This window comes from Diadema setosum, chromosome 6 (genome assembly GCF_964275005.1).
Source record: "Diadema setosum chromosome 6, eeDiaSeto1, whole genome shotgun sequence".
Classification (NCBI taxonomy): Eukaryota; Metazoa; Echinodermata; class Echinoidea; order Diadematoida; family Diadematidae; genus Diadema; species Diadema setosum.
Window position 1 is genome coordinate 32,616,005 of NC_092690.1, and position 15,360 is coordinate 32,631,364.

A 15,360-nucleotide genomic window follows, 5' to 3' on the forward strand; every position below is an offset into this window, starting at 1 on the left:
AAAGCTGGTTTCTTGGATCATCCTGGCGTGTTCCATGGGAAAGAATGTCATAAGGTGAGAAAATTGGCAATTGTACATCGTTCAAAATTCTCACCCATATATATATATATATATATATATATATATATGAATTACGAAATAAACTATATTTTGACGGTAGCAACATCGCAATTACTAACAGCGAAGATATTAGTTTATTACTTCGTGTACTTTCTTATATTTGTACCCTGGCTATGCTTCCACTTTTCGATGCTTTTACTGTTTATTTTTCTACATGTACATCATTCGTAACAATAGTTTTTTTTTGTTTGTTTTTTGTTGTGCTGCTCCAAAACTTAAGAATAAATTGCCTGAGAAAATGAGGAAGGCCCCATCACTTGCTGTCTTCAAATCTTTGTTGAAGACTTACCTTCTTTGAGAATCCTTTGATTAATTTGTTATTTATTTTTTGTGTGTCTAATCAGTAACAATGTCAGGAGCTCTGTTTCGTCACAGCGCAGCAGAATAAATTTACATAGTAGCTGCGCTAAACAAATTTGTCTAATTATTATTATTAGTAGTATTATTATTATTATCATTACTATTATTATAGTTATTATTATTTGCAATAGTTAAAAGGAATGTTTACGGACGTATAAATCTGCATTATTCTGTCATGATGGCATTGATACTTGGCTAAAGTAATTAAACCTACCTTTAATGACACATCGACGTCGTTCCTTCCAAACCAAATAACCTGTAAACAGGGCCCACGAAGCGACAAAGATTGCGACAGCTACTGCGGATAGCACATTATACGGAACTGTAAAAGAAACAGTTTTTCTTTTAGTCGTATTTCATTTTATTTCATTCATTGTTTATTTTTTTTTTTAGCATTCACAGGTAAAGCAGGAAAGGAATTAAGCAATTGAATATCAAAATAAAAAAATCCATGGCAAGTCATTTCGAGTAAACTAAAGACAAACACAACGCAAAACAAATTGAAACACCCCCTAAGCACTCCTCCCCCCCCCCAAAAAAAAAAAAACACAAACAAACAAACAAAAAACAAAACAAAACAAAAAGGGTCATTGTTGAAATCATGTGGGCTTAGGTTGTTGCTTGAAAATCAGAATAAGCTGTTATATCAATTCGTATTGTCGAATGAATAGATAAAAGAGTTTTGTAATTTTTAAGCTTTGTGGTCCATGTATGAAAAAAAAAATCGCTTTAACTGTCATTTACTTTCATGGTAGAGAAACAGACACACTAACACACAAACCCAAATAGAGCTTAGAGTAAATGTATGCATTACAATGAATTTAGGCAGTGTATTTCAAAGCCCTGTCTGAAACACCGGAAATTCAAATCCCCTTGAGTTAACTCTTTATGTGCCACGTTCGCACCTCCGACTCAGTCGACGGCGTGCCAACTTCGCATATTCTGCTCAACAAACAAAGCCGCCAAGACCGATCGATAAACCGCTAATTACTGCTAATCCCGCGGCACAATGAAAGCGTTTCTCGTGTTTTTTGTACCTCTCATAAACGGCTTCCATTCTATGTAATGATCGACTATCAAGCAATGTTCCCAACTAGATTCGCTTGTACATTCTAAGTTTCTGTCACGGTTTAATGTGCAAAAGTCATGCCTTTACAGTAATGCAGCAACTGGTCATTCAAAAGAAATATTGAAAATAGAGTCGTCATACAATTTATATTGAAACAAAGCTTGGCATTCCTCTTTAACTTTGCCTACTATTATGCCCATCTTAACCGAAATTTGTAGAAGTTATAAAAAATTGGAAAAACAGAATTCTCTCTCAAGGCATGACTACCTTCGTGTCTCAGAATAACGTGGCACACAGGGGGTTTCCACCATGGCACGTAAAGAGTTAACAGAAATATCTAAACCACCCAAAAAGAATAGTAAAAGAAAAAAAATGCCAGGATTTGTGATGGTCTACAAAAGGACAGACGGGCGAACTATACATGATGACAATAACAGATTTTTATAAATTGTTGTTTATACTTTTCATTGATTTTTTTTTTTTTTTTTTAATAAACATATTGACCAAGTAAGACCCGGTAGCACTTGCACTTTCTAAACTTCTGACACAACGATTTTCTTTCTTCAAATACATATCAAGTAAAAAAGAATGTTACAATAAAGAATGCAGTTTATGGAAAGGAGTACCGGTCCACGATTTTTCCTGCACAAAATCGTGGCGTAAGCGATTTAAAGGTATGGTATTTTTCGGGTTCGATTTTAAAGTCAAGTTTAAACTTATACTTTCTATCAACTAAAAAGAAAAAAAAAATCATATACAATGCACAACAGAACATATAATTATGTAATTAATTGTTTAAACGTAAATTAACAAAATGCATTTGGTAATGTGTAACAAAATGAAGAAAACATAATTGTATGTTTATAATTATATACGTCTGCATAATACTGATTTAGCAAGGATGGAAATCAATGTTGAATTAACGAAACTGAAACATGAATACAGAAAAAAAAATAGAATTATCACTGAAGGTGATTAATACCTCCGCCCCTTGTTTTGCATTATAGTATGTGATGTCATGAGGGCAATGACGTTAATACCTGAGTTTTTGCATTTGTCGAATTGGAAACAGAATAATTTTAGTTTACTGTACAATTACAGAGTTGACACTGAGAATAAAACTTACAGCAAATGAAAACATGCTTTCCCCCAGCATCACTACACTTAAAGACCATCATACACACCAAATTTGACCATAATAGCTTGAATGGCTTATTTTGATACAAAAAATGAGTGGTTACCATGGCAGCACATTTTTCTTATATTAACACATTGGTGTATTGTATAACTGCATCTCCCGATCATCATACATACTAAATTTGACCTTAATTGCTAGAATGATGTGGAAGTTATTCAATCCACAAAGTTTTGGTAAAATTATGGTTACCATGGCAACGCTTTGTCCGACAAACACAAAAATTGTGTGTTCCACATCTATGCTTCAAGGCCATAATGCCTACCAAATTTGATTTCAATTGCTTCAAAACTGTGGAAGTTGTTCACTCCACAATATTTCGAAGAAAACATGCGGTTACCATGGCAACGCTTTGTCAAGTACAGACATAAAGAGTGTCATGCATAACTACACCTATAGATCATTATAGATACCAACTTTGAAATTGGTTGATTAAATACTATGGAAGTTATTCAATCCACAAGGTTTTGGTAAAATTATGGGTACCGTGGCAACGCATTGTCCGACAAACACAAAAATCATGTCTTGCAAATCTATACCTCAATATCATCATAACCTATAGTTTCATTTAAATTGCTTCAAAACTGTAGGAGGAGTTCGCGACGCAATATTTTGCAACAGACCGACCGATCGCCCGACCAACATCACGATGATTCCTATATACCCCCTTCACACCATGTGTGGCGGAGGTATAATTAAAGGAACCAATGTCAACTGACATGAAATCAAATTAGGCTGGAAAAAGATGAAAAACAAAATGAAACAGCAAGCGCCATCGTGGACACAAGCAATATGGATTCCATGACGTTAGAGTAACAATAAAATATAACATGGAGCAAGCATTCTGCAAAGAATTCTGTACATATAGCGGTAAGAATGCAGAAGAGCGGACATAACAGAAGGTCAGAAGAGACACAAGGGTATATACAGTGAAATAACAGGAACAACAGAGGAGAAATTGTGTTTGATAGATAATTTTTCTACGGAAATAAAATAAAATGTTATATATGTGACCGCGCACCTCAAAACGAACATAAAGTCGCACACACTGATTTTGCGTGAGGACTGAAAATAAGTGAAATGGGTCAGCCTAGCCGAACTTGACATTTTCATATTTTCTGAAAGAGCGGGTCTTCTTTTACATTATGCTAAAATTTGGTATCATAAAGCGGGCAGGAAAGTGTGTTTGTTAGCAGTTCATCTCGAACATTTTTGGTAGAATAGTGTGATTAGGTGTGTCTTTAGAATCCCTTTTTCATTTCTGAAAAACCTTGTCCACACTCTTCATTTTCAACTCTAATAACTTTTGAAAGGATAGTGCTACTTCTTTGAAAGTTGACATTAATTATGGACAAAATGTGTTAATGAGGCATGCTCAATTTCAGTTTAATCTGATAATCTCTTCATTGTTGTTACTCTGGTGGTTTACTTCCTGTTTTTTGTCCCATTCATCGCACAGCCAGTATGGTTTGGTAAAGATTAAGCGCTTGAATAGACACTGCACTTCAGAGCCTCTTTTCTCAGTTCACACTTTTCCTGAGTTTGTGCTTTCTTTTCAATATTTAGATAGTTTAGGAGAGTGCGTTTGGTTTGAGTTATACATCATTTTAAAGCTTAAAGTCTGCTCTTTCAGAATACGGTCTTAACTAAAAATTCATATCCGGCGACTTTTTGTTTGTTTTGAGGTGCAGGGTCACATATATGTAATTCCTTTATGTTTAAAGAAATAGTGCCTTCACTGAGAAGATGAAACAAACTCAAAAAGATAAAGGTGTTCTGAGCGTGCAAGTTCTTAAGACTGGGAAATGGAATTCATTTGATCGCCTTGTTTGATACTTGGGACTGGATTGACTTCTTCGAAACATTGTTTAAAATAGATTTGGAGGATTCATGCAGGATTAAATGAGACGGAGTGACTCCTTTTGTAATAGAAGTAACTTATCTTAGAATGTTTGATGTGTATTTTTCTTTGGAAGAATATCATTATATCAATATTATGATTCAATTACATTAGGGAAGAATATGAAGAGTTTGTTTGCAAAAACCGATAAGTCCATATTTGCCAAATGGAGATATTTGCGATTAAAGGCCAAGAAAAATAAAGAGAATAGTAAGAAAAATTTTGCTTCTTTTGACCATAACTTCAAAAATATACCTTTATATGTAGTGACCAATATATCATTTAAAAGGTATTATTTTGTACTTTATGACAGTGACCATAACTCAAAATCTTTGAAAATGGACTTATCGGTTTTTGCAAACAAACTCTTCATATAATCCAAGCAGGGGTGATAAAAGAAAAGGGAGGGGATATGGATTTGGAAACCGCTTGGATAGAATATGGAAGACAACACAATTTTAAAAGGAACTAGATTTGGAATGTGTCAACACTGACAAATTAGGTGATCCGATCTATTTGGAAATCAATGATTTAAGTCCTGATCCCAAAAGGCATGGCCATAAATGTTTCAAATGCGTTTAGGGGGCATTGGCCGTGTGATGTCTCAGCTACAACATATTAACATCTGAGAGAAATTCACCTTAGGGTAAGTGAGCTAGTGCTCGATAAAGACAATCATGTCAATTTTCACATCTAGAAAAATTCCCTCTCATAGAGATAACACGTCATAACGAAGTAGAGAAAGATGTACATATGACCTTTGACCCCACTTTGCACAGACTTTAAGATGGCATCTGAGCAAAATGTGGTCAGTCATCTTGTGAAATGATTCTTGTAACATGGTCTTTGCGTGTGCAAAATATGGGAAAGATAGGACATGTATTAACCAAGATACAGGATGAAACATTTATGACCTTTAATTGACCCTCATTTACATACCCAAGATGGTGTCCGATCAAGTAGTTGTTAGATTATGAAATAATGTACGTGACATGAACTAAACATGTGTAAAATATGGGGGTGATAGAGGCTGTTTTTCTTCAGTTATTGCAAAGAAAGTCGCAGAAAGAAAGAACATCGAAGATAAGCTTCAAATTCAACCAAGTTTTTAACATGTTTCCGACATCGTATGAAAAAACGAAGGAAACACAACGATAGCGCAAAGTCTCAGCGACAACATATTAAAATCTATGAGAAATTCAACGAAGGGTAAGTGAGATAGTGCTCGATAAAGACAATCATGTCAATTTTCACATCTAGAAAAATTCCCTCCCATAGAGATAACACGTCACAACGAAGATAGAGAAAAAAAGTACACATGACATTTGACCCCACTTTGCATAGACAAGATGGCATCTTAGCAAAAAGTGATTATTTTGTGAAATGATTCTTGTAACATGGTCTCTGCGTGTGCAAAATATGGGAAAGATAGGACATGTATTCACCAAGATACAAGATAAAACATGTACGACCTTTGACCCTAATTTACATACCCAAGATGGTGTCCGATCAAGTAGTTGATATTTTATGAAATATTGTACGTGACATGAACTAAACATGTGCAACATATCGGGGTGATAGAAGCTTTTTTTGGAGTTATTGCAAAGGAAGTTGCAGAAAGAAAGAAATATGAAAATACATCGAAGATAAGCTTTAAATTCAACCACGTTTTTGGACGTAATCCCGACATCGTATGAAAAAAACGAATGCATGTTAACGATAGCCCAAAGTCTCACCTACAACATATTAAAATCTGGGAGAAAATCACCGAAGCATAAGTGAGGTAGTACTCGATAAAGATAGTCATGTCAATTTCTATTTCCAGAAAAACTGCACTCCCATATAGAGATAACACGTAAACTGGTCAAATTTGACAAGGTTACTTTAAATCCATTTTACGAGGTGATGCCGTCATCCAATCAAAATTGTGTTATTACATTTATGAAAAACCATTTTATAAGCTACAACATACTGGAATTTCGGTGAAAATCGGCAAAGGATAAGTGAGATACGCTCGAGTGAACTTGAAATTTGATGACGTCATTTTGAAAATTTACTTTTTTTACTTTAAAAACTTTGATACCTTGTAATCACTTTTCCAGCATTGCCAACCCATGAAATGATATTTACAACTCATCAGCTCTCAGAATATGTAAAGAAAATGGGGGGATCACCGTCAATCCTGACGAGTAAAATCGGATTTAAAATTGGCGGTTTTTTGGCATAGTTGCACTGTATATCGCCATTGACGCGAGCGCGGAATTTCAACTTTAACGGGCCCGTATGACGTCATTTTGAGTCGGATTGACTTGAAAATTATTAGAAATATTCCTTGACATTTCGAAAATCTGATCCAAGTGTAAAAACGGCAAATTTCTATTGCATATGAGCTCTGCGTGCGTATATGTGCGCGCGCGTACGCTTCCGTCCAATTTTTTTTTTCAATTTTTCAAAAAATGCTCCAAATGGTCTGAAACGTGTGCAAAAAAAAAAAACACAAAAAACATAAATATACAAATATTTCAACGCGCGCGTACACTAGGAGAAAATATGAATTTTGAGAATATGAGTAGAATGCGCATAACTTTAAATATACGTGACGTAAATTTTAATGTAAAATTCCATTCCATTTATGAGATATAAATGAGAATGTGTTTTCATATAATGACGTCATAGTGACGTCACGGTCGAATGATCACTATGATTTTATTAGATCTGTCGTCTTTGGGACATGATACATATATGGTATAAGTTTGAAATTGATAGGAAGAGGACTTTCTGAGCTAACCGCTGCACAACTATTGAGGAGAAAGAAGAAAAAGAAGAAGAAGAAGAAGAAAAAGAAAGACTCAGTACAGATACAGAAGGTGATCCGAGAGGATACTCGGATCACCTAATTAAAATTTGTCAGATAAAAATCGGCTTTGACATGTCTTATATATATATATATATATATATATGTATATATATATATATATATATATATATATATAATAATAATAATAATAAGGTCCTAAAAATGGTGAATCCCACCAGTAAAACTGTATTAGAACAATTTTGTTTTACTTTGTTTTCAGAAATACCAACCGTTTCTAACCCGATTTTCTTCAAATAAACTTTGAATTTCTTTCAGAATTGTGTGCTCATTAATATTCATATAAGTGCTTCAAAAATGCATCCCGCAAAGATGAACTGGTTTCTCATCCCAATCCAAACTATACCATCCCTTGGAGATATGGCGATATGGCATGGATATATGTTACAAATAGAATAATCTCACTGTTCATACTCAAACTTACCTCCAGGTGGACACTCTGTCGTTGGCGTAAACTCTGTACTCTTTGTTACTAGTGGTAAGGCGTGATGAGAAATCAAGTAATAAAATATTAAGAAGACAAATGTTTCAATACATAGACTTTGTACACCAAGAGTCGCAAGCCCCTCACCACAATTATATATATATATATGTATATATATATATATGTATATATATATATATATATATATATATATATATATATATATATATATATATATATATATATATACATATATATATAGGAAGAGTTTGTTTGCCAAAATCGATAAGTCCATTTCTAAAGATTTTGAGTTACGGCCTCTGTCATAAAGTACAAAATAATACCTTTTAAATGATATATTGGTCACTACATATAAAGGTGCATTTTTGAAGTTATTGTCAAAAGAAGCAAACATTTTCTTATTATTCTCCTTATTTTTCTTGACCTTTAATCGCAAATATCTCCATTTCGCAAATACGGACTTATCAGTTTTTGCAAACAAACTCTTCATATGAACCAATACAACAAAAGGACCCGAAAGTCGGGGGAGGACAATTTTCTGAAAATTGCATGACATTATTCCCTTACTCCTCTATTTTAGTTTCATATATAGCACAACTCATAAAAGTACTCGGTTGCGGAGATATTGATGATTTTATTACAGCATGTCAAGTGGTTGAGGATATCAGAGTTTCGAAAAAAAAAAAAAAAAAAACTCCTTCAAAGTTATCCTTTGGACACTATCATGATCAAGGGGAGGCGAGACAGTTTTCACCGCTTGACAATAGAAGGTACGCTCCTAGCAACCTCCTTAATGTTCATTCAAGCTTAGCGCCAGCGGTCTACACACGACCAATCAGTAATCAGGATGCCACGCACTGACCAATTAGATCACTCCCTCGTTGCTAGGGGCGGATTCTAGCTGCGGCGCTAAATCCAAACCTTCGGACACGTTTCTATTACACTGAAAGTCAGAAAATCATGGCCAAGAAAAACGCTGATTTTTTGCCCTTCCTTTGATCATTTAGCTTCGAAATTTCGGCAGATGATAGACAAAACATCAGAGTACAGAATTACACCAAAAACAGAAATCTGATTGCTTTGACCAATTTTGATGATGTGACTTCAAACTCGATTTTCTCGGCTCAGCCGTCAACGACTTTAGGATCCTTTTGTTGTAGCGGGTCACATATATATATATGACCCGCCACAACGGTTTGAGGCAAACGTCGCACGGGAAAATGGGGTCATCACATGAGACCGTCACCCACGAGTCATATGGTCCACGAGACCGACATAAATAATAGATCCATGAGTCATACAATCCATAAGTTATACGGCTCACGAGTCATACAGCTCATGAGTTCGACACTAGGCACAAAAGGCTCACGAGACTGACATTAATCAAAGAGAGCCCATGAGACCGACACTAGGCAAAGAAGGCTCACGAGACCGACAGGACGATCAGCGCCATCTACATGTCAATTACACATGTTTACCTGTATAGGGTGTTCCATAAGAGGAAAATTACACACTGGCGGGTGCGATTTCGTTAGGCTGTCGAGCGAGACATTGTAACTAATAACAGCACCATCTGTATATTAACAACATCATGTAGTACACGTGTGGCTTTTAGGGGGCAGTTCTGTAACGCTATTGGAGCCACATTGTTACCATTAAATTTTAACCTTTTTTATTATTGCCATTGTTATTTTCTTTTTCCTTTTTGAATTTCATTTTGTTCTTTCTTTGCCCTTTTTCCATTTGCAGACCCGTTTATTCCCAAATAATTCCTTCCTCTTGTCCGAGTCTCTTTTATACATCCTTTTTCCACCTACACATACACACACTTGGTTTTGTTGGTTTATACATACTTGTGCTTACTATGCCTTGCCTGCTTATCTACATAAAATGTACACAATTTTCATTACTGTTATTTCATTGTCATTATCATTACTGTGTGTGTATATTTACCTTGATATGTTTTATTACTTCCTTTTGCTGCCTCCTCCTGGTACACCTTTCAGGGTTCGCTGTTTGCTCAGCCCCCTCCCCCCCCCCTTCCCCTTGCTGTTGCCTTTTTCACTCTTTCCCTTTCTTTATCCCTCTGGTGTTCCTTATCTTCGTTGATGTTGCCTCCCTATTCATCCTTTTCCTTCATTGGTTACCCCCTTGATCCTCTTGATCAGCACTGACCCTCCTCTGCCTTTTGTCTGTCCACCCTCCTTAGCTCTAATCTCCTCTCTTTACCCGTTGGGCTCCTTGCCCATGACCTCCCAGCCTCTCCTTTGTTTTCTTTGTTCTGTGTACCTAGCCTGTCCCAGTCTGTTCCTGTTGTGCGAAGTCCTTATATGTGATTGCTTTCCCTGCTTGTTTGTCATTTTGCCTCCGACGAAGATTCTGCTAGGATCGAAAGCTCAGGCCCCTTTTGACTCCATTTTACTCCATTGGCTCGCCTTTATTGGATAAGCAGTCTTCAGCATTTTTTTTTTTTTTGCCACATTAAGTTCATTCTCTGCTGTTGCATCACGCCAACGTGATCCTACTTATCCTCTTTGTCTTCTCTGTTCTGTTTTAATTGTTTTATTGCTTTCTTCCAGTTCAGTCTCCTTCCTAGCCCTGCTTTTATGTTTCCCTCCCACTTCTCGACTTGCAGTATCTTTGTTTCCACAGTATTGTATTTGTTTGTTTGTATCGTATTTCTTTCTTCCTTCTCAGGTGTTTGTCTCCGTCCCTGTTGCTTTTCTCTTCAGTTCCGTGCCTTTATCTCTGAGCTTGTCTCATTTTCCTGTATCATTTCTCTTCACTCACTGTTCTGCTTAGCACAGGTAGGCCTAGCTGTACATTGATCGACTGTACTTACCCTTTTCCCTTTGATTTATTAGCCTTACAGGTCAATCTTGCTCCCTTTTTTGAATTTCCCTCAATTCTGACAGGTTATGTATTTCTCGTTCCCTTGTTTGGCTATCATTGTTCTTCTCTGTCCCCTGCCTTCCATGGCTAACCATCTATCTCTTTTTCATCAACTGAGGAAAACCAAGCTCAAGGCCCTCAGATTCTCATTTCACCAGGATAATTACAGATTCTACTCCCTTAACCGCATGATACCTACAGGCCTCCAACTCCACTGCACTCCAGCTCTTGGAACACTCTCGCCTGAACTACGGAAACGCTGGAACCAGACTTTACATGGAGCTTCCATCCGTTTGATTAACATTCTATCCGAACAGTATGCCGCCTCTCTCACTTCCTTTTCAGCTGACATCGACAGACTGGAGAGTGAACTTCGCTCTTGCTGCACCGACACCCAATGGCTCAAATACAATGATGAAATTGAATCTTGTCTCTCAAAACATGTGTCTGACCTCACTGCTCGCAGGAACGAGAAAATAGGCAACATGACGAAGAAACGTCAACGGTCTAACATATTCAGGCGACACACCACACCCACTGATGTATCCTCCTCTTCTGTCGTTAACCTTTCTTCTTCTCCCCTTTCTCAAGCAGAAACGTCTCTTCTTTCAAAAGGTCTCAAGTTTTGCCCCACTCCACCCAAGGTCGATCAGATAGCACTCAGCCAAGACCTCTCCACTTTCTAACGCAGGTTACGCCTCAAAGAGTTTTTTCTTGATGAACCCCCTTCTGCTCCTAAGCCCTTTCATCAAAAAAGCTCATGGAATCCCCCCAAGAATAGAGTTCCCTCCCTGGAAACGTACATCGAAGCTGTCTCATCTCAAGTCCACTCCGCAGATACCCTCGACATTGCATCACATGACAATCTCCCAAAGGAAGAACGCCAGGCTCTCTCATCTCTCAAAAACAGGTCTGACATCATCATGCCAGCATACAAAGGATCAGCTGTTGTAGTAATGGACCGCCAGCAGTACATCGATGAAGCCATGAAACATCTCCGCAATCCTTCCCACTACACACTTCTTGACTTTGATCCCACCAATAATTTCTCCCAACAGATCCAGTCGACACACGATGACATGAGGGAACATGAACACCTCACCAAGAAGGCTTACAAATTTCTTTCCCCCGTTAATGCCAAACCTGCCCGATTCTATCTCCTCCCCAAGATCCACAAACCTGGCAATCCCGGTCGTCCCATCCTCTCTGGAAATGGTTCCCCAACAGAGAACATCTCCCTCTTTGTTGATCACAACATTAAACCTTTTGTCTCACTCGCACCATCCTACATTTATGACACACCAGACTTTCTCAGGAAACTCGATGACAACAAGGACCAGATACCCGAGACAGCAATCATCGGTACTTTCGACGTCTCCTCTCTCTACACCAACATTCAATATTCCCCACGATGAAGGTATTCTAGCCTCCTGTGAGGCTTTGACTTGCAACGGCCATTCCACCCCCCCCCCATATCTGACATCAAATCCCTCATGTCACATGTACTGACGAAAAACAACTTCACATTCATGGACAAACACTACCTACAGGTATCTGGCACAGCTTTCGGCACCAGGATGGCTCCCTCCTTCGCCTGTCTCTTCATGACCAAGCTAGAGCAGCAGATGTTAGATTCAGCCCCCTGTCGTCCATGGATTTGGTGGCGCTACATCGATGACATCTTCTTCATTTGGACCAGGGAGGAAGACAGCCTCCATACTTTCATTGACCACATCAATTCTTTCCACAGAACCATCAAATTCACTTCTGATTTCTCCCAAGAAGAGACCAACTACCTTGATGTCACCGTTAGGAAGGAGTCTAACCATGTCACCACCACTCTCTACACTAAACCCACAGATACCCATCAGTACCTTCACTCAGCCAGCTGCCATCCCCGCCACTGCAAAACCAGTATCCCCTACAGTCAAGCCCTCAGACTTCGCCGTATCTGCTCTGAGGATTCTGAGTTTTCTTTCCATGCCAGGAACCTGAAAAAACATCTCGCAGCCAGGGGCTACGGTACCAGAGACTTCAACAAGCCATCAACAAAGTTCGTTCTCTCCCCAGATCTGAAGTTCTCAAACCGAAAACCAACAAGCAGGACATCACTGACAGAATACCCCTCGTGACCACTTTCCATCCCAATCTACCCTCTCTCCACAATATCCTTCGTGATAACCACCATATCCTTCATACCTCTGATCGTCTCTTACAGGCCGTCCCAGATACTCCCATCCTGGCATACCGACGCCCCACAACGTCAAGGATCTCATCGTCGGTGCTGAAGTACCCTCCCTCACTGACAATTCTTCTCCTCTACAGCATGGCACATTCAAATGTTCAGCCAGTAGGTGCATCATTTGTAGCATATACATCCACGAGAGTGTCTCTTTCACCAGCAACTCTACCGGCCTCTCTCACCACACGAAGGGAAACATCACCTGTACTAGAACTAATGATGTGTATCTCATCACTTGCAGAGTTTGTAGAATCCATTATGTTGGGGAAACCAAGACAACACTCAAAAGACGCTTCTATGGACACAGATCTGCTGTCAACACAGCCAAGCTCGACACTCCAGTCGGCCACCATTTCAATCTACGCGATCATTCCATCACTGATATGACTCTACAGGGTATTGAATCTTTAGGCACTCGTCCAGACACAGTCAGAACCAGCAGAGAGAAGCACTTAATGAGACGTCTTCACACCATCCAACCCCATGGTCTCAACATCCAGGAGGGAAATGACTAACCACCTTTTATCTTTTTTTTAATGATTACCATTGTTATTCTCTTTTTCATTTTTGAATTTCATTTTGTTCTTTCTTTGCCCTTTTTCCATTTGCAGACCCGTTTATTTCCAATTAATTCCTTCCTCTAGTCCGAGTCTCTTTTATACAGCCTTTTTCCACCTACATATACACACACTTGGTTTTGTTGGTTTATACATACTTGTGCTTACTATGCCTTGCCTGCTTATCTACATAAAATGTATACAATTTTCTCTCCCCCAGTTTTTTTTTATATGTGTTTTATTTCATTTCGTTTATCAATACCTTTTTCATTACTGTTATTTCATTGTCATTATCATTACTGTGTGTGTATATTTACCTTGATATGTTTGATTACTTCCTTTTGCTGCATCCTCCTGGTACACCTTTCAGGGTTCACTGTTTGCTCAGCCCACTCCCCCCCCCCTTCCCCTTGCGGTTGCCTTTTTCACTCTTTCCCTGTCTTTATCCCTCTGGTGTTCCTTATCTTCTTTGATGTTGCCTCCCTATTCATCCTTTTCCTTCATTGGTTGCCCCCTTGATCCTCTTGATCAGCACTGACCCTCGTCTGCCTTTTGTCTGTCCACTCTCCTCTGCCTTTTGTCTGTCCACTCTCCTGAGCTCTAATCCCCCTCTCTTTACCCGTTGGGCTCCTTGCCCATGACCTCCCAGCCTCTCCTTTGTTTTCTTTGTTCTGTGTACCTAGCCTGTCCTAGTCTGTTCCTGTTGTGTGAAGTCCTTATATGTGATTGCTTTCCCTGCTTGTTTGTCATTTTGCCTCTGACGAATATTCTGCTAGGATCGAAAGCTCAGACCCCTTTTGACTCCACTTTTTTTTTAATAAAGATAATTGTCTCCCCCCCCCCACCGCATATCATGTAAATCAGTGACCATTTTGTGAATAATTTTCTTGTAGTGAATTTCACTTCACATCTGGGTATTTTCTTAGTTGGTTGATTTGAATGTCCACATCATTTTATTATCTTTTTTTTTTTTTTTTTTACTAAGTAGGTGTGTACCGGTATGGGCTTGTCAATTTCCGTTTCATTTCATTTCATTTATTTGGCAAATTATAAGATAATATTCAACATGCAGGTCATAAAAAAAAATACATGCCAGGACTCCTAAGAAACAATATTGTGCTTGTGGCAAGTCGAGAGCCATCAAACCAGAGAAAAAAAATATGAGAAAAAGAATGGTAGAGGAAAAAAAAAGAAGTCTAGTTAGTCATGGATACCATCTGTCTGAATACACTCTGTTTATATTATAATACTTTAAATCTGGGAAATGAGGTGCTAGATTTAAGGTCACCATTAATAGAATTCCATTCCTTGACACCTGTAAGACGTATGGATTGCAATCTTAGAGTGGAATAAGTAAAAGTTTTACGAAAATTGCAACGGTCCCGGATGGGATATGAGTGGAATGAGGAATTCATATAGAATATGTTTCTGAACACATGAAGAGTTTGTTCGCAAAAACCGATAAGTCTATATTTGCCAAATGGAGATATTTGCGATCAAAGGTAAAAAAAAAAGAGAATAATAAGAAAATATTTGCTTGTTTTGACCATAACTTCAAAAATGTACCTTTATAATATGTAGTGACCAATATATCATTTAAAAGGTATTATTTTGTACTTTATGACAGAGACCGTAATTCAAAATCTTCGAAAATGGACTTATCGGTTTTTGCGACCAAACTCTTCACATCGGGCAACATATTTTG

General features: G+C 38.0%; 1 pseudogene; it reads left to right on the forward strand.

The window, feature by feature from the left end:
• Nucleotides 1-11,812: 11,812 nt before the first annotated feature.
• On the forward strand, nucleotides 11,813-13,613 carry LOC140229738 (uncharacterized; annotated as a pseudogene).
• Nucleotides 13,614-15,360: the final 1,747 nt, after the last annotated feature.